This window comes from Equus przewalskii, chromosome 13, assembly GCF_037783145.1.
Source record: "Equus przewalskii isolate Varuska chromosome 13, EquPr2, whole genome shotgun sequence".
NCBI classification, from domain to species: Eukaryota; Metazoa; Chordata; class Mammalia; order Perissodactyla; family Equidae; genus Equus; species Equus przewalskii.
Genome location: NC_091843.1, coordinates 89,231,972 through 89,249,864, shown reverse-complemented (window position 1 = coordinate 89,249,864; position 17,893 = coordinate 89,231,972). Strand labels below are relative to the sequence as shown.

At 49.5% G+C, this 17,893-nt stretch overlaps 1 long non-coding RNA gene across 1 annotated transcript in view; it reads right to left on the bottom strand.

Annotated features, from left to right (window-relative positions):
- LOC139075372 (uncharacterized) overlaps positions 1 to 17,597 on the bottom strand; it is a 111,581-nt gene extending 93,984 nt beyond the window's left edge. The window contains exon 1 of the long non-coding RNA XR_011525747.1: positions 17,308 to 17,597. This is a non-coding gene — a long non-coding RNA (uncharacterized lncRNA). The remainder of the gene's footprint in view (positions 1 to 17,307) is intronic.
- Between the last annotated feature and the right edge of the window lie 296 nt (positions 17,598 to 17,893).

Genomic DNA, 17,893 nt, shown 5'->3' with positions numbered 1-17,893 from the left:
TTTGAGCGCTTCCTATGTGCTAGGCATGGTGCTGAATGCTCAGACTCACTGCCTCATTCACTGCTCACCCCACCCCGTGAGGACCATTGTCACCTGAGGACCTTTCCTGCACCCAAGCCTGAGGCACGGCCTGCAGAAGCCTGGATTTCTGAGCACTCACACGTTCCAGCTCCCATTGGGATACTCTGCTCCCCACGTGGGACTTCCTCGATAATCAGCCAACGGCACCTTGAGTTTTCACTTCCTCTCAAGAGGCCACGTGCCGTGTTAGTCATGCTGTTTCTCAAGCACAAGCCTCAGCCTCTGACCCTGGGTCACCCTCCCCATGCAGCCCAGCTGTCCACAACCGCCCCCGGTGGGCTCAGCACCCTCTGTCCGTGAAAACCGGGTTCCAGTTACTGCGGCCTCGTAAGTCCCCCCTGAAGCGGGTGGTTTTAAACCACGGCAGTAAATTATCATCTCTCTTCTTTGGTCTGTCTCAGGAATCTGGGAAGGGCTCAGCTGGGTGGTCCTGGCTCAGGGTCTCTCATGGGGTTGTAGTCAGAGGTGGCTGGAGCTGGAACAGTGGGGGAGCCGACACAGCTGGAGACTGGCCAGACATCTCTCTCTTCATGCAAACTCAGGGCCTGTCCGTGGTCTTCCCTCATGGACTGGTCTGGGCCTCCGCCCAGCACACGGCCTCAGAGCGGTCGACTGCTTACTTGGCAGCTCAGGGCTCAGCAGCAGAGTCTAGTGAACACGGCAGAAGCCACATCTCCTCTAGGACTAGACTTGGAAGCCGTATAGCACCACTTCTGCCGTAGCCACACGCCTGCCAGGGTGCAGAGAGGAAACGCAGACCCCACCTCTCCGTGAGAGGAACGTTAAAGCGACTGTAAGAAAGCGTATGGGCTGGGAGGTGATGGCACAGCCATCCTGGGGAATACAACCTGCCACATCTACTGAAGAGCAGGGTCCCTGCAACCAAGGCAGACTTAGGTCCTGGAGGCTACAAGAGTGCCTGGTCCCACTGCCCGACTCCGCCGCGTGGGTGGGCGCAGCTTGTGCACCGTCTCCTTCGAGATGGCCCTGGTTTCCCATTCTGCCCTGTTTCTCACTGACACTCGCATCCTGACATTGGAAAAGACAGGCTCCTCCCTGGTCCACGGCCCTTCCTGACCACAGCGGACACACAGTCGCCCCCCCAACGCCGCTGCGAGGACCCACAGCAGCTCCCCCGCTGTTGCCCGTCCACTGCCTCCTGCCAAGCCCATTCCAGCCAGACTGAACTCATGCTCCCTTGACAGCCCTGGCACGGGCCCTTGTGTCACTGCTCCCTCTCGGGAGGGCCCATCCCCTTGGCTGTGCCTCCTGAGAGCTCCCGCCCTGCACAGTCTTGGCTCTCCCTTCCCAGGCTGCCTGGAGCCCTTTATTTTACCCATTTGTGTCACTCCATTGGTGACACCCAGTGTGAGTCTCAGCAAAGCAGCTGGGCCAGCCTCCAGTCGGTGCAACCATGACATCTACACCAGACACTCCAGGCAGGGCCCACGAGAGCCCTCAGCTCGGCAGTTTGCTAGCCGTGTGGACTCTGGGCAAGTCACTTAACAACCCTCTGAGCTCCTCGGACACGGGGATAAGAGATTTAGCTGTGCCTGTTTCACAGGCTCAAATACAGTGTCTATGAAAATGAGTTGAAGACGGTAGCATGCAGCATGTAACGCGTAATGATAATTATTATTATTACAGTTGTCCTAACACTGCTGCTGTATTCTCTTCCCCTGCCTGCAGGGACTGTGGATCCGCTAGCCTAAATAAGCCCACCCCTCTCGGTCACCCGTTCAGGGCCCAAAGGTCATCACTTCCTTGTCCTCCTTTGCGCCCCTGCAGAGTGAAGGGTATGGTGACCACTGTGCCACCCGGCTCTCAGAGGTATGCTGTGGGCAACCTTAGCCTCTTGGTGACACCCTACTAATGCCAACATGGACCGGCAGGATGGTCTCTGGGCTGGGCCCCGGTGAGGGTCCCACACACGTGGTTACACCCAAGCTGTGCTCCTTGTGAGCAGTGGGGCCCGAGGCAGTCCCCCCACCAGCCGGGCAGAGGGTCTACCCCCAACCCACCTCCTGGGGTGCAGGCGGGAACCAAGCCCGTGAGAACAGGCCAAGGTTCCAGAGTGACAGCAACCGCATGTGGCTGAGGCAGCAGAGCCGTGGACAAGCCCTCATTCCTCTCCCACAGTCTCTCTGAGACGAATTCCCAAGGACGCTGCATTTCCCGCCTGGGCTGACAACGTCCGGCAGGAAGGAAACCTTTCAAAGCTTCCCACGTGATACTGTGGCTCTCAGCTCTCCCCTCATCCTCATCGTTCCCACACAAGATGAGGGGGTGCGGGCCCGGCTCTGGCCGTCCTGCCCGGCGGTGAGGCACGGTGCTCGCTCCTGACGGCAGAAGGGCCAGGTGCTGGAGGGGCCGAGGGAGAAGACGATGGGACCGCTCCTGTCCAAGCACACCCAGAGGGCTGACACGATCAGGATCAGACTGGGTGGCTGTGCGGCCAGGCATGGGACAGAGGAGGGGACCCTGCTTCCAGGCCACCGTGAATCAAGGTTTTAAAACTTTTACCGGCATTTATCTTCACTCCTCAATGTAGCTTCAGGGAGAGGAAGAGGGAGTGACAGTTGAATCTTTCTATCATTTCCAATCTTTGCTTCCTCCTCCCGCCCCGCCCCCACTGCTGCCCACACTGCCCAGCAAAGCCGGTGGTGTGACCGGGCCGGCGGAGCATCGGTCCACAAAAAGCAGCTGGAGCCGGACTCAGCCAACGCTCGGTAACAAAAAGAGCCTCGGGAGGAGTTCTCACACTGGAGCCATTTGGCTGACTGTTGGGCAATGAAGGGTGTGCTGGGGTGGAAGGAACAGGGGGAGGGAGAAAAGACAGACAGAGATGCAAACCAAGTGAACAGGCCCAGAAGGCGGGAGGGGACGCAGCACAGGGATGGCCAGAGTCACACGGAAGAATGAAAGGGAAGTGCCCGCCCTCTGGGGAGGAAGAGGCGACAGGAGAAGAAGAAAGTGCTGGAAGTCAGGGGAGAGGAAAACAACGAAGAGGCTTGGGATGAGAGGAGTTAGAAAGAGAAACGACATTAGAGAAGCAGAAGCAGGAAGAGAGGAAGGGAAGAATCCCCAAATTACAAAACGGTCGTGCCCTAGAGACGTTCTTACAACGTGCAAGTTTTAAACTGAAAACTCATCTCCAGGCTAAACATCAAGTCCCATGTTGACTAAGTTCCTCACATGACCCCAGAACACAGCCGACCCTGGAGCGAGCACCTCCTTAAACTCTGGCCCCGTGCGCCTCTCAGCCTCCCCCCCAGCCCCAGCCCTGCTACAGACGCCCAGGTCACTCAGGCCTGCCTGCAGAATTTCCCGGGAAACTGTGTAGACCAGCTCCGTCGGACTCTGCGGTGGAGGGACCCAGGCAGGGTTTTAAAGCACCCCCAGGTGATTCTAACGTGTATTCAGAGTCTAAAATCACTAATAGAACTTATACCATAACATTTAGCTCTATAAGGGGTAAAGCGGGCTTTCTGATCTTCAAGAATAACACTGTTTCTAAGGGAAAATGCATTTAGATTTTAACTCCAGATGTCAGGCCCGAACAGGCCCCCACACCCTGTGTCCCACCCACCGTGATCTACGAGGCACACTCAGCCAGCGACAGCGGGGGACCAGGGAGCTGGTCAGCTCCCCCCACCACCACCACCAGGTCCCGACCGAGGGCCTCCACCCCGTTCCCAGCATGGGGAGGGCCATCCAGCCATGTGTGGGAAACATTTCCTAACTTGAGTGTTTACAAGTCAGGGAGTTCTTATTTGGGTTTGGTTAAAGCTGAAAGGAAAGGGGGAAAATGTGTCAAAAATAACAGAGGGATGGGAGCTCGGCAAGAAATGGCAGAACCTCTGCATTCATAAATTAAGAAGACACAGGCCTGGAAAGGAAGCTGAAATGTGGCTTCACAATTCCACGCTAGGAGCTCCGCGAGCCAAGATGTCAGGGAACCGGGGTTTAAAGCTGTGTAAACTTGTGTCAGATCTGCCAGACAGAACGAGATCATTCCAATAGGACAAATACGGCCATTTCTCCCAGGGAGAGAGGGAGAAAATGGCACTAAGTCTGCAACCTTGGGCCCATGAAGGGACTTCACACAAACCCTGCGACATGCATGCCCCACCCAGGTGCCAGCAACTCAAGGAGTGGGTCCCTGTCCCACTTCCTGTGGACCCCTTGGAGACACGCATGTGGGAAACAGGATGCTGCTTGTGAGAAACACCCAGGAGACAGCTGGCAGCGACACAAAGCTTCGTGAATCCTTAAAGCCAACAAGACAGAACAGAGCGGGCCAGAGGGTACAGCCAAAAACCTGTTGTTTCTTCACCTCTTCCAGCATCGCACAATATAAAGTCAATCAAATAATTGAATTACACAAGCAACAGCCGAGGGAGGATTACGTAAATGGAGCCGGCGTCTGGGGCAAAGTAGGCTCCCCTGAATTCCTTTCCAAGGACACCCTTCACCCCCGACCCACCGCATGACACCCAGTCCGCAGGCAGGGGCCCTGGTGCCAGGTCACTGAGCCACTGTGCCTGCCCGAAACAGAATGGCAGCCTGTCCTCAGCTGGGTTCTCCCACCAGGAGAGCGGCTGTTCCACACGGGCAACTGGTGTGGGAAATGGACTCCGAGGCCTGCACGTCAGTCTCCCTCCCTCTCTCACCCCACTGGGAGCAGAAGAGCACACGGTGACACCTAAATTATTTCAATTCCTTCGTGAGTCAGGCTCTGTAGTTACCAGGATCACAGACTTTCACAAGTTACCCTAGAATTGGGGGCTAATATAGGGACACAGGGGGAGCAAGAGGGGCAGTCGCCAAGCCAGGGGACAGTTGGGACACGCTCAGGGATACAGGCTGGCTCCAGCAACCTTTGGCAAAGCGGCACCTTCGGGGATCTGGTCCTCTCGTCCCTCCCAGCATGGCCACGGCTCCCATCAGGAAAACTCAACCGCTCTCCGTTCACCTTCCACAGCTTCTGCAACGACTTCCTCCGGCTACCTCATGGCTTCCGCCCACTCACGGCTTCTGTTCCTCCTGGCCTCTGCTTACCCGTCCCCTCTCTATGTGCCGCTTGCTTCTGGACGACTCTAGAATCTTGTATTCATAGAGTGACTCTAAGATGGAGGGGCTGATGACTTCAGTCAATGACCACACTGTACGGAGCTTGCTTCTTGGGCAGAAATCTCACTGCAGCCTCTTGGTAGCTGTCTTTGAGTTGGGCTCCATCATCTGTCCAAACCGCTAAGGCCAGGTAGAAGGGGCATTGTGCACGGCACGGCACCCTGTGCATGAGGAACTCCCTGTGGCTTTCTCAGAGGGACTAGAGCCAGCAGGACACCTTGTCCAGGACAAGCTCAGCCTCCCTGCCACTCAGCTTTCCTTTCAGCACATCTGGGCTGGGCTCCTGGGCCCCACACTGAAGCCAGAATGAGCAAACACACAGGGAGGTGATGCATCACTGTATAGGAAGGGAGTCAGAGAGCTTCCTAACGCCAAGTGTGTATCAGGGATTCTGGATTCACACACCGTCTCTGGCTGACGATCACCGTGTTGAGACTGAATCAGGTGCAGAGGGAGAAAAACAAGCTCTCAGAGAACACTAGCTGACAGTTGTCAGGCGCTGGCCCTGGCTCAGGCCCTGTGCTAGGCGCTCGACCAGCACTGACCGTTATCCCCAGTGACATCCTGACCTCACCGTGGGCAGCGTGGCACACCTGTTTGCTGGCCCACCCCAAAGCCCTCCAACCTCTTCTCCCTTGACCTCTCCTGCAGAAGCTGGAAAAGACTTTGCAGCTTTCCTCACAGATGAGGGGCCTTGTGGCCTGTTCTGGCCGATGAGATCTAAGGGTAAATCATCCGGGAGCTTTGGAGAAGTTTTTCCTTTCTGGAGAAAAGGAGGAAGCTGTCCTGAAACACAGACTTGCCTTTTTTTTGAATCCTGCTATGCCCTCCCATTTCCACCCGCTGTTTCCTACCACGAATGAAGACAACCTCTGGAGCGACCACATCATCTTGCAAGATGAGGCAGCAAGTACAAAGATGAAAATTAAAGGTGGTAAAGTTGTCAGAAAGACCTGGGTCCCTCGGAAGTCTGTTGAGCAGCTGAATCAGCACCAGCTACAAACCCAATCTGATACCAGAAGTAATGTTACTGTCCTCATCTTGCAGATAGGGAAACTGATGCCCAGGGTGAGTAAGGGGCAGTCTAAGATCTCAGCTACAAAAGGGCTGAGTCAGGATTCAGAACCAGGCCTGCTGATTCCAGAGACCTAACCAACATGACCTGCTCTTCTCCAGCCAGAAGAAACCTTAGAATTGAAAAGCCCATATTTGGAAGGAGCCTTAAGAACTCTGGAACCCAATTCCTTTTAATTAACCAATAAGGCCCACGGTGGTCAATGCTGGGCCCAGGTCCTGTCGGCTTCACCCTCCCGAGGTATTAAAACTGAATCCTGACTCCCCTCCAGGGTCCTTTACATTACTTCATGCTTTCTCTCCTGAGAAACACATGAGACTATAAATCCTGTACGGACCATGGGGGCTTCTATGTTGCCTTAGCTAAGGATTTATCATCTTGACTCATTCTGGAGCTCTGACACCACAGAAACCAAGACAGAAGTAAAGACGACGATATCGTATGTCAGAAAGCTATCATGTTGACCACATTACACTTCACTGTATTCCGACTATATTAAGCCAAGATATTTTATACCAGAAAATGTTACCTGAGAAGAAACATTCTTAGTGGCTTTTGCAATATTCACTCTGGGAGCCTGCGGCACGGTCCCTTAGGGAGAACAGCGTTGCACGGGTGAAGCAATGGCAGACCCCATCCCCGACGCAATGTCCATTACGAAGCTGCTCAAAAAACCAAAACTCTCCAATTTCCTAAGGATCTCAAGAAAACGAAGAGGTCTGTTTACACATAAATCTGCCATCTTTCCGAAGGGCGTTGGGAGTGACGGCGACTTTGGTTTTGAAAACCCAGCTCTAAGAGTTGTTTTATTCTGCATTCTGGCTTCTTTTCAAGCATCTCCCAACTTTCCCCAAAAACCTGTCACCGTCCCATGGTTGATGCATTCCTGGAGATTCAGCCGGACTTGTCTGTGCACATGATCCAGCTGTTCAGGCCCGTGGTTTTCACTAACGGTCCTTGCGTTGGCTCACTCTCTCCTCGCCCCTAAACTTCCTGCCAGTGCTCAAGAAAAAACGTACAATACAACTGGGACTGAGAGCCTCGCAAAGTTAGCAAAGTTTAGGATAGGAGTATGTCTTCCATTTGAAATAATATGGGATCAAGGCGGGAAATCAGAAGAATTATTTGTTCATTTCCTTCCCTAATATTTACTGAGCGCTTACTGTGGGTCGAGCTCTCTGTGTAGCACTCTCGATGCATTATGTCATTCAACAATGCCTCAAATGGATGAGTTTAGCTCTAATATTATACTCATTTTATTGATCAGGAAATTAACGCTTAGCAAGATAGAATAACGTGCAATCTGAAAGGGAGAGAGCAGGTAGTACACACACACACATGCACATACAAACTCCAACACAAAGCAGAATATATCAATTAGGTGATCCAGATGTCAGGGCTCAGATAAAGAAGAGACTGCATTCAGGCCTCCTAGAGAAGCTCACATCTTAATGAGGGTCCTGGGAGACAGATAAGATTGCAGCCAAAAAAATGAAAGAGAAGGAGATCCCAGAAGAAGAAATGGCTTAAATAAAGGAATAGAGACAGAAAATATAGACCACATTTGGAAATGGGGGGGGAGCAATCCAGTTTAGCAGAACAAGGACACAGGAGTGGAGTAAAGGTGCTGGGACTGGTCACGTAGGTTGGACACAGGTCATGGGGACCCAGAAAGTCAATGTACACCTGGAGTTTACTGCATCACCAAGAGGAGCCACTGCAGGGCTTGGGAGCCAGGAAACACTCCCAGGCTGTCCTCAGGTGCAGTGCATTTAACAGTAATCTGAAGGATGGAGAAGGGGACAGGCTGATGGCTGGGAGCCCAGGCAGCCGGCCAGCACAGAGCACCATGGCCAAGAGTGGAGACCTGACCCTGGGGGGTGGTGGGGATGGCAAGACGACCACACACGCGAGAAACATGGCGAAAAACCTGGCAATTGACACGTAAAGGAAGAGGTGTCAGTGATGATTGTGATGCTGAGCGCCGTCGACACCCATTCAGGCAGGCTCAGGGTGTGGGAGGAAAGGTAGAGCAAAAACTCACAGCGTGAAGGACTTCCTGTCCTTCAATGGTACCCGGCTAGCAGCCCCTGAATCCGCCTCTCCCAACTTCCCACTAGACATACATATGACTCCACATTTTGAAGAATGAACCTCAAAAATGGCACAAAAAACATGGAGGGAGTCTCCACCAACTCAGAGATGGCTGAAGGTGGATTCAGAGACACAGTGAGCGGCCAGGCTGTTGTTGCTCTCCTGGAACAGGGAAGCCCACCCATGACAAAGACAGTAAGGTGGCCCTGGTCCTTCCCCACCGTCTGCGCTTTCTCAAAGGCCCAGGGTCAATGCCAGGTGGGAAACTGGGTAACTGACCCTCTATTGTGTGAGCATTTCTAAGATGCCAGAGCAAAATGCCAATCATCTGCTCCCCATCTTATCCTCTCCTGCTAATCCCAACCCACCCAAATTTTCCAGCAAATCTGTGGAATGAACACAAGGAGCAGGAAGCAGAAGGGGTCTATGAGGATGCTTTGCATCATGGGAAGTGTGGCCCTCACAATGAAGCCGTGTTAGTAAGAAAGAAGGTTATGAGGACTCTAGCTGTGCTACAGTTGTAAATTTCCACGAACCCCCTTGGTTTCAGCATGTTAGAATCAGGCAGTAGGGTGCGAGGATCCCATTCTGTACAGCAGAGCCACAAAATCTGCGTGCTGGCAAACCCTGAATCCAGAGGGAACGTGTCTGATCTAAGGATTAGTAAACAATAAACTAAACAGGAGGCCTAGGGAAAAAGTGCCAGAGCTCGAGAGAAAGGGAACAATACCCTAAAGATCAAGAAGATGAACATGCCTTTGAAAATGCTTTACTGTTGAAAACAAAGAGAAAATATCATGAAATGTTTTTGTATCTTCAATAGGATCTAAGACTATAGGGCCTCTCTGAAACAGGAGCAGAAGCCAAAAAGCTGAACTGAGAGAACACGACGAGACGAGAGGGCGACACAATGGAGCGCACAGACAGTCCAGCCGGGGAGAAGGGAGCTGGGCGAGATCTGGAGGCGTCACCGATGACAGTAAAGGAGACAGGGAAATCGAAGCAGCAACATGTAGAACGAACTTGAAAAGCTCTCCCAGAATAAACGGGGAAGGAGAGGGCAAAAAATGTGTTAGTTTTTTAAGACAAAAGAGTAGATGATATGTGTAGAGGACAAAGAAAGGAAATTCGGTCTACCGATAGCAGGCCTTACCAAAGATGCGCCAAAACACAGCAGGACCAGGGCCACCAGCACAGGTGTACTTGCTGGCAGGGCCTGTAAAGCTCTCCTGTAGGAAATCTGCTTAATTTCTCTGTATCTCAGGGTTTTTGTCTCTAAAATGAGGTTTTAAAACAGCATGTGGAGAGTTTTTATGGCTAGTAAAGGAGATTCTATATGCAGTGTGCTTGGCTTCAATATTGGTACATGGTAAATGCTCAGTAACGTCAGTTGCTGTTTATTCTTACTCTATAAACAGCTCATACAAATTGATCAGCAAATCAAATAAATAGGTAATGGAAAGCTTGAAGAATTCATGAAATAAGAACTTTGAACAGCACATAAGCATCTGAAAAATATTCACCTTATTAGCAAAGAAACCCAAATTAGAACAATCAGTTACAACTTTTCTAGTAACAGATTAGCTGCAGTTTTTCTTTCTGTGATCATAATGCTCTGCCTTGAGAAGAATGTGCTGAAAGGAGCTTGCTTCACTTTGCTGGTGGAACTCTAAATTGGGTCAAACTTAGGGTTGATATTAGTAGATGAAGAGGATGAAAAGATTATATTCTTGCAATGAATGAATGTTTGTGTCCCTCCAAAATTCGTATGTTGGAAGTCCTGAACCCCACTGTGACAGTATTTGGAGACAGGGGCTCTGAGAAGGTGATACGGGTTAAAGGAGGCCAGAAGGGAGGGGCCCTAATCCAATAGGGCTGGTCCCTTATAACAAGTGAAAGAGACCCCAGAGCCCTCTCTGCCATGTGAGGACACAGTGAGAAGGCGGCCATCTATCTACAAGCCAGGAAGAGGGCCGTCACCAGGAACCGAATGAGCCAACCCCGTGATCCAGGACTTCCAGCCTCCAGAGCTGTGAGACAATAAATTTCCGTTGTTTAAGGCACCCTGTTGATAGCATTTTGTTAAGGCAGCCCAAACAGAAATACAATTCTTTAAGCAGAATCTCCATTTATAGGAGTCTATCCTAAGGAAATACTCAGTGAGGATGACAAGGATTTACGGATGTGTCCTCCAGCGTTACTGGAGTAGTTAAAAACAACCTAAATGTATAACAATGGAACAAGCTTTGGAAAAATGCAAAATGCATATTATTGATTATTTTGCAACCATTAAAACCAGGTTTTAAAGCTTATTTAATGATGTTGGAGAATGATTATTATATAATATTAACATAAAAGTAGTAGAGAAAACACCATCAATATGATCCTCATTTTGTTAAGTTATGTATCTATCAAGTATATGTGCACAGAAAAAAGAATGAAAGGATATACACCAAAAATATTAAAAGGAATATTCTCTCCAATGGTGGGATTACAAGTAGGAAATTTTTCTTTATTTTTTGAGATGTTCTAAATCTCCAACAATCATCCCATATTATTTTCACAGTCATTAAAAATAAAATTATTTAAAAAACAAAGTGTGTGAATCCTACTTCTGCCATTAGCTCAGAATTGTCTTTAAAGAGAGCCTCGTTTCCTCATGTTATGCTCACCCCTGCCTGTAAAGCTGTAGAGATATTATCTGTCATTCACCTGTATTGATAAAATAATAAAAGTCATAAAGAAATTGCCGCTGCAGGATCTGGGCATTGTTACTTTACTGGTAACTCCTACATTATCTTTTATCCACAGTCCCCAAATACATGGGCATGGTTTCAGCCTAGGGGTTCTGTGACGGGGCCCAGCATAACTCCTGCTTTTGTCTTTAAGATGGATCAGTCCAAGACCACATTAGGCTCCTTGAATTTCAAATGCTGAAAAAAGTAATCTAAGTAAACACGAATATGTTCTTGCAAAATATGCCACAAATACACCAACATGGAAAACATTTTGTGGAAGAGAGGCGAAACTTGCTCTGTATTGCTGCAGAGGAAGGAACTAGAGTCAAAGGGTAGAGGCTGGAGGAAGGACGACGTGACGCAGAGCAAGAACTCCTTAACAATTAGGGGTTCCTTTCAATGCAGTGAGATCCCCGTCACCGGTGATGTGAACTCAAACAGACGACCATTTGTTTGGAAGGGGGAGATGGCAGGAAAGTAATTTCTGTGTTAAATTGGACCCAAACTGGAAAATGGATTGCATAAAGTTTAAGGCAAATTAACCATAGAATTCATGGTCCAGCCTGAGCACTTTGAGAGGAAAGAGGCAGTATTGGCAGCTAGGCTGGGACGGGCGTCCTAGTTAGACTGAAAGGATGCTCGTCCTTCTCCGGGGTCTCTTCTCTTAGGCACTCGCTAAAATTCTGCATTCATAAACCTTGAGTATTTAATCAACGTTTCAAGGGCTAAACTCTTCCAAGGCCTATGTTCAAATGGTTTAATGGCTTATTGTAATGGTCAGACATTCTGTTGTGGAACGACCTTTCTCTGAATGGCTGGGGTGGGGGTTAGAAATGTTGAATTGCCCCAATAACTGGCCCTTGGAGAAAAGAGGTAAGTGAGCACAGTCACTTGGAAGCCCACAAGGCATATGGCACTGGCAACCCCAGGATTATTCTGAGCTGCACTTAGCATACCTAGATGATTACTACGTGGATATTTCGGTGCTTCCTCAGCGTAGCTGGAATGTGCGGCTCTGATTTGTTTCCCAGCTGGAAATGTTACAAAAATAGGAAGATCTCTGCTTTTGTGCGTCTTGTTGCATCCTGCCTCTGTTGGCAGGAGCTCTAGTCTGACGGTCCTGTACATCACTTCCGCTGTGCTCTGGGCTCAGCGTAAGTAATTTCGAATGAGCTACAGAACACCTGCAGAACCTCTGTGGCAACAGATGAGCCCAGCCCGAGCTGATTCCTTGCAGTTTTGTTGTCTGCAATGATTCCAGGGTCATCAGTTGGAGAAGGGTGAGAGAGAAGAGGTAAAAGGTAGGCTTTTGTAGACACCCGAGGATGTGCTGTGAATTTAAGGGTCCCTGCCCCTCCCAGATATCTCCCCATTGGCCTAGCAAAAGTACCATTGGGCTAAGGCACCATAGTCCTGTAATTTCCCTATGGGAATGCACAAGTGTTTTCTTCTAGAAATAAGACAGGAATCTGTTAGTTGTCAATAGTGTTTACATTCCCGCAGTCAGACTTTATACTTTCCCAGGGCATAAATTCTTTTTATCTTTTTGTGTGTTTTCAGGGCTTGGCAGAGTGGGTGCTCAATACATCTCAGAAGAAAATGGTGGTGATGTGGTAGTGATGACAGTAATAATAATGGCTACGTTTTAAGGGAAGTTATTGTTTATCATAAACAGAAAGGGAAGGACTGCCAAGAGAAGGAGTCAGGTGAATTTTGAGGGGGAAATAAGGCCAGTGATGACCCTGAGATGCTACCAAAGGCAGACCAAGCTGGGGCTGCACAGCAAACAATAGTGAGCAGCTGGCAGTTACGGGGCCTGTGAGGGGCGGGGGGAAAGACATAGAAAGTAGAGAAGCCTCTGAAATAGAGATCGAACAGAGCTAAAGAGAAGTCATACCTGGTTAGAAAGTTTGCCTGAAGCTTGGGAAATACACAGAGGGAAGAAAGGGGACTTTCTACCGGAGCGAAGAACCAGGTGGCACTTCTAAAAGCCAAGAGGGTGAGTTCTTTCTAGAGAGGCTTGTATGTCAATTAACGGGTGATTGACCTAAATTGCAAGGAAAGAGTATGTTTTGGGGGGCACTCTTATTAAGCTCTGGCAGTTGGGAGCAGGGAACAACAAAACGTGCAAGTTGTCTAAGAACTGACATCTTCTACTCTTTGCACCTTCAAGAGAGCCAGCACATCCTTTGGGTGGTTGTAGCATCAATCCAGCATAAGCTCCTCACCACAGTCAAAGCAGAGAAACTACCCTGTTTTAACAGCTGGGCAAAACTGAGATTCCACAGTCACCCTGACCTGTTAATTCGGACTCATCTCTGAAGCTGTCAGAATGCCAGCCAGTAGGACGGCAACACCCAACATTCCTGAAACAAAGCCAAGCTACCAGTGGAGGAGCAATGTCCATCTCTGAACACTCCCCCAGCAGCTGAGCTGAGGAGGTGACAGCAGTGACTGGGCAGCTTTTGTCTGGAGCCTTAGTCAGGTAAGGCGCATGCTGCAAAGCCAGCGATGCATTTCCCAGGTGACCGGAAGAACAGCTTCAGGCAACTCTAAGTAACTGGGTACCTCTGGAGTCTGAGTGCCCCTGGCAGACTGGTGAGGCTCCAGAAATAGGACATGTGTAGGTCTTTTCTAGCAAAGGCTGTGGATTGTCCAGAAAATCCAACAGGCAAGGTAGGAATAGCCTGTCGTGACAAATGCTGTTACAGCCACAAACTGAAGAACAGCCTACACCTGAGTGTTTACTCAGGAAAGCTCAGCCTACCTCCTACTTTGACCACAGACGGAACTATCTGCAAGAAGGATGCCAACGGGCAGTGGGCATCACTAAAGCCTGCCATCTCAGATAGAATGAGTGCTGTACTAGACACTGGGAGACATTGGCTGTGGGCCCCACTTGGCCACCAACTTGCCTTGTGACCCTGGACAAGTTACTTTTCTCTTGATTGACAACCCCACATCAATAACATAATCATACCTTCCCTTCCAGCTCCAGTTAAGTCTTGCTCACAGGAGTATTCAAGTACTGAAGGAGACAATGTCTGTGAAAACCATGTGGACGCTGGAAAGTAGAATTCAAATGTAAGATATTGTTACAATTTAACGGAAGGCAGTTGTGTAGGATAAAAACTAAACTAAATAATGGTGTCATGTGCTCAAAGAGGCAAAACAAAATCCGTGCTAATGTTTCCAAACAAAGAAAATAGCTTCAAATCATTTGTCTTCTAAACAATGCCTATTACCATGAAGAGAGCCTGCCAATTTGTCTCCAAAACAATCCTATCTGTCACTCAAAAACTCTGGCAATGTGGCTGGAACTGACAAGTCTCTTCCCTCTGAGACTGCCGTCCCTACTTTTCCTCCCCAGTCCTGTACACAGAAGTGGGCGAGTGTGACGGCCGGCTAACGAAGAGACGGTTAGGAGAAGCGCCAGATCCTGGTGGGCAGCTCCCGCCCGCACAGCCCCCCCGCCCCAAGCCCAGAGTCATAGAGACTTCTGTAACTTGCACGGTGAAGCCATGTCCAGACATCAAACACAGTGTTTTCAAATGCAGTACTGTTTTCCTGTCATCTTCAACGTTTTCACTCATTTCTACTCTCCTTCTGCAATTGAGGAGAGAAAAAAAAATGTAGAAACATGCATATCTCCTCGGCTCTGAAAAATATAAGGAGTTCCATGAAGGCATGCAGGCAGCATGAATTTAAGCAGAGCCAGAGAGCAGCGGTGGAAAGCTGTAGGTCTCAGAAGAACCTACTCAAAAACACGTGGGCTCTGCCTCTACAGAGACCGGCTCCTCCAAGCTTTCCATCTGTTGGCAGACTTTGCACTGAGTCCCTGGCACACACATTTTAGCTCTAAAAGTTTCCCTTGATTATCTCTTTAGGTCTTAGCATCATCAGGAATCATATCACATAAAACTGGGCTCTGAAAATTTGAAGCTAACCAATATCATTTTTCAAAAGCTCTCAGAAAAATAAAATGGATTAAGCAGGAAAATTTTGTAAATGGAAAATATTGCATATACAGAGTTTGAGGCAACCCAGGACATTTTAAAGCAGAAAGCATATGGAATAAGAGCGATATAAATTAGGGTAACGGTGTCTTGCCAACTGCAAAGTCACTCTAACTCCAAACAGAACTTCTTTCCCCAACTTGTTGATTGCACATATATTTGTTTTTAATTACCACTGGGTAGGCTTTGGTGAGATGTCTGGAGTTCGAATCACAGAAACTAAAGGTCTAAGGAACACCAAATCTGGCCAAACCAACCATGGAGTGTCCAACTAAGGAAACAAGCACATAGAATACAGGCGAGGCATTTATGCTGGAAAATAACACTCGTGCATATGTTACATAAGCCAATTAACCAAAACTATGCATGTGGTGGTTTTCAAGAAATGCCCTGCAAAGAGAAAGTATCTTAAATACCGAGCAGAAGGGCCAAGCTTCATGCGCTGTCTTTCCTGGCCCTGGCCCTGCAACACGACCTCCGTCCTGTCTCTCGGACGTCTTGGCGGTCTTCCCAAAGGAAGACTCGGCCTCTGGTCGTCAGAAAGCAGGTCTTAATGCTGACTCGATCCGCTCAGGCAGATTTGTCTACATCACACTGGCTGGAGTAAATCAACTCAGTCACATCCACATTACGCTGGCTGGAGTCAATCAACTCAGTCACACGAGAGCAAACTAACCAGCTAATTTATGAAAGAGGAGGGAGGGGCGGACAGATTTTTCACTGCAGTGCAAACTGCAGTGAAGAGACAGGGAATCTGATGACTTCTTGGTGGCCGTGTCCCTTCACAGTCCTGCCAAGGTGCTCAGCCCTGGAGCCATTTCCTTGGGCTGGGTGAGCATGGATATGGCTTGACCAGCAGGCTATGGTTAACCAAGGCCACCTCAGAGGACTTGAGGGGACACAATGACTCCCCAGTCCACTGACCAGCAACGCTTCTGTTTGGACAATCTTGCTCCATGTCCTAAGTCGTGACTGGCTCAGGGTTTCAAAGCCCAACTTTTCAAGGACAAGCCACTGTGGAGTGTGGATGATGAGAATGGAATGAAGCTTGCCCCTGTGTCTGCAGTCTCTCTTCCCAACCACACGCAGACAGGGGAGCGCAGGGCTGCACAGCCACGCTGCAGCGGACAGTTGCTACAAGGTGCTCGCTGCAGCCTTACTTTTCTTTGACATTTGAGACCTCTATACTTTTTTATCTCTGCCACAACGACATCTTCATACCCCCTGCCCAGTTTCAGATCTCACACCAGCTGTTACTATCAGGTAGAACGGCTCAGGAAGGAAGCAGCATCTGGAATACATTAATTTTGCACGGAAGTAGAGGATGAGAGCAGAAATTACAGAGGCTGCTAAGTAGGGACAGCTGTTCATGACAGAATTTAACATGCAGCAACAGCACGAAGCAGGGCCAGTGAGGAGGAAGGTGCAGAGACCTCCAGGAGCCACCAGGGAAGGCTCTCTCCAGCCCAGACTCGGAGGGCAGCACCGTAGAGGGAGAGAAACTGGCTGAACTAACTCAGACGCTGACGCTGACGCTGACGAGCCAGTGCCCCCGCGTGCAGGGGAGGGAGAGGGGTCAGGATTCCCGGTCCCTGAGGAGCAGCGCTTCAGCCCTCCTTCATCCTGCACAGCTCTGAGAAAGGACATAGGACCAGTCTTTTGGAATCCCAGGAATGAAGAGTGAAAAGGCAGTACTTCCAACATAACGTCCTTGTGCAAGCTCTCAGTTCTGTGCCAAGAGAATGCGAAGATGTGGACTCATTTCCATTCATAAATCAGGTACCAGGACCATTGCTGAACCTCACTGAGGATTCGTACCCAACAAAGTGGCCACGGTTTGCCACGGCCTCTGCCCTTCGGAGCCAACCAGTCTCTCCACAGCTGCCTCTGGACCCCAGAGCGGGTGCAGTCCACCACAGGAGCTCCAGGAAGCTGGGCAGCTTCAGGCACTGGGGACAGCTTCTCTTTCAAGGCCATTCCCACCACGACAAAGCTGTACCCTTGGGCAAGGGAGCCGAGACGGTAACCACCCCCCTGGAAACAGGCGGTGGGGTAACACAGGGACCAAACCCCGAGCTGAAGAGTTGTAAACTACGCTTCCAGCCAAGTTCTGGGGGAGAAAGTGGGACAAAGTGGGAAGGACTGTAGACAGCAAAGGACACTGACTTACCTCAGAGGACAGGCGAGAGAAATGGCTAATAAAAACTGTTACAAATCGCTACACGCTCATGAAGGGCTTGATAATAAACGCCGGGACTCGAGTCCCACGTTGCCCGCTTGGTAGGCTTGGAGTTTAAGTACAAGTTGAGCTGAAAGAGTCGCAGAAGCACACTTCATATTCTGTCATTTTCTAGTTTTAAGCAAAGACAAAAAAAGAAAACCCCAAGAAGTCCATTTTTAAGTTGCTGCTTATGTAACGGGAGCCTGTGAACGGCACCAGAATTTAATTGAAGGAAAAGTAACTGTAGGGGAATTGCTTGGAGAGCTGCCAGAAGGGTTTTAACAGCTGGAAGTTGAAAAGTGATTAATTTTGACAGCAATAAAAGCCTCATGTTCATACATAACAATGCTTAGATTTGTGGGCTGCTAGAATTTTTTCCGATGCATTATTAACCTTTTACTATCCAAATTGGAATTTAAATACTTTAAATGGGTCCTTTTTTTTTTTTTTTGGTGAGGAAGATTCACCCTGAGCTAACATCCATTGCCAATCTTCCTCTTTTTTCGCTTGAGGAATACTGAGCTAACACCCATGC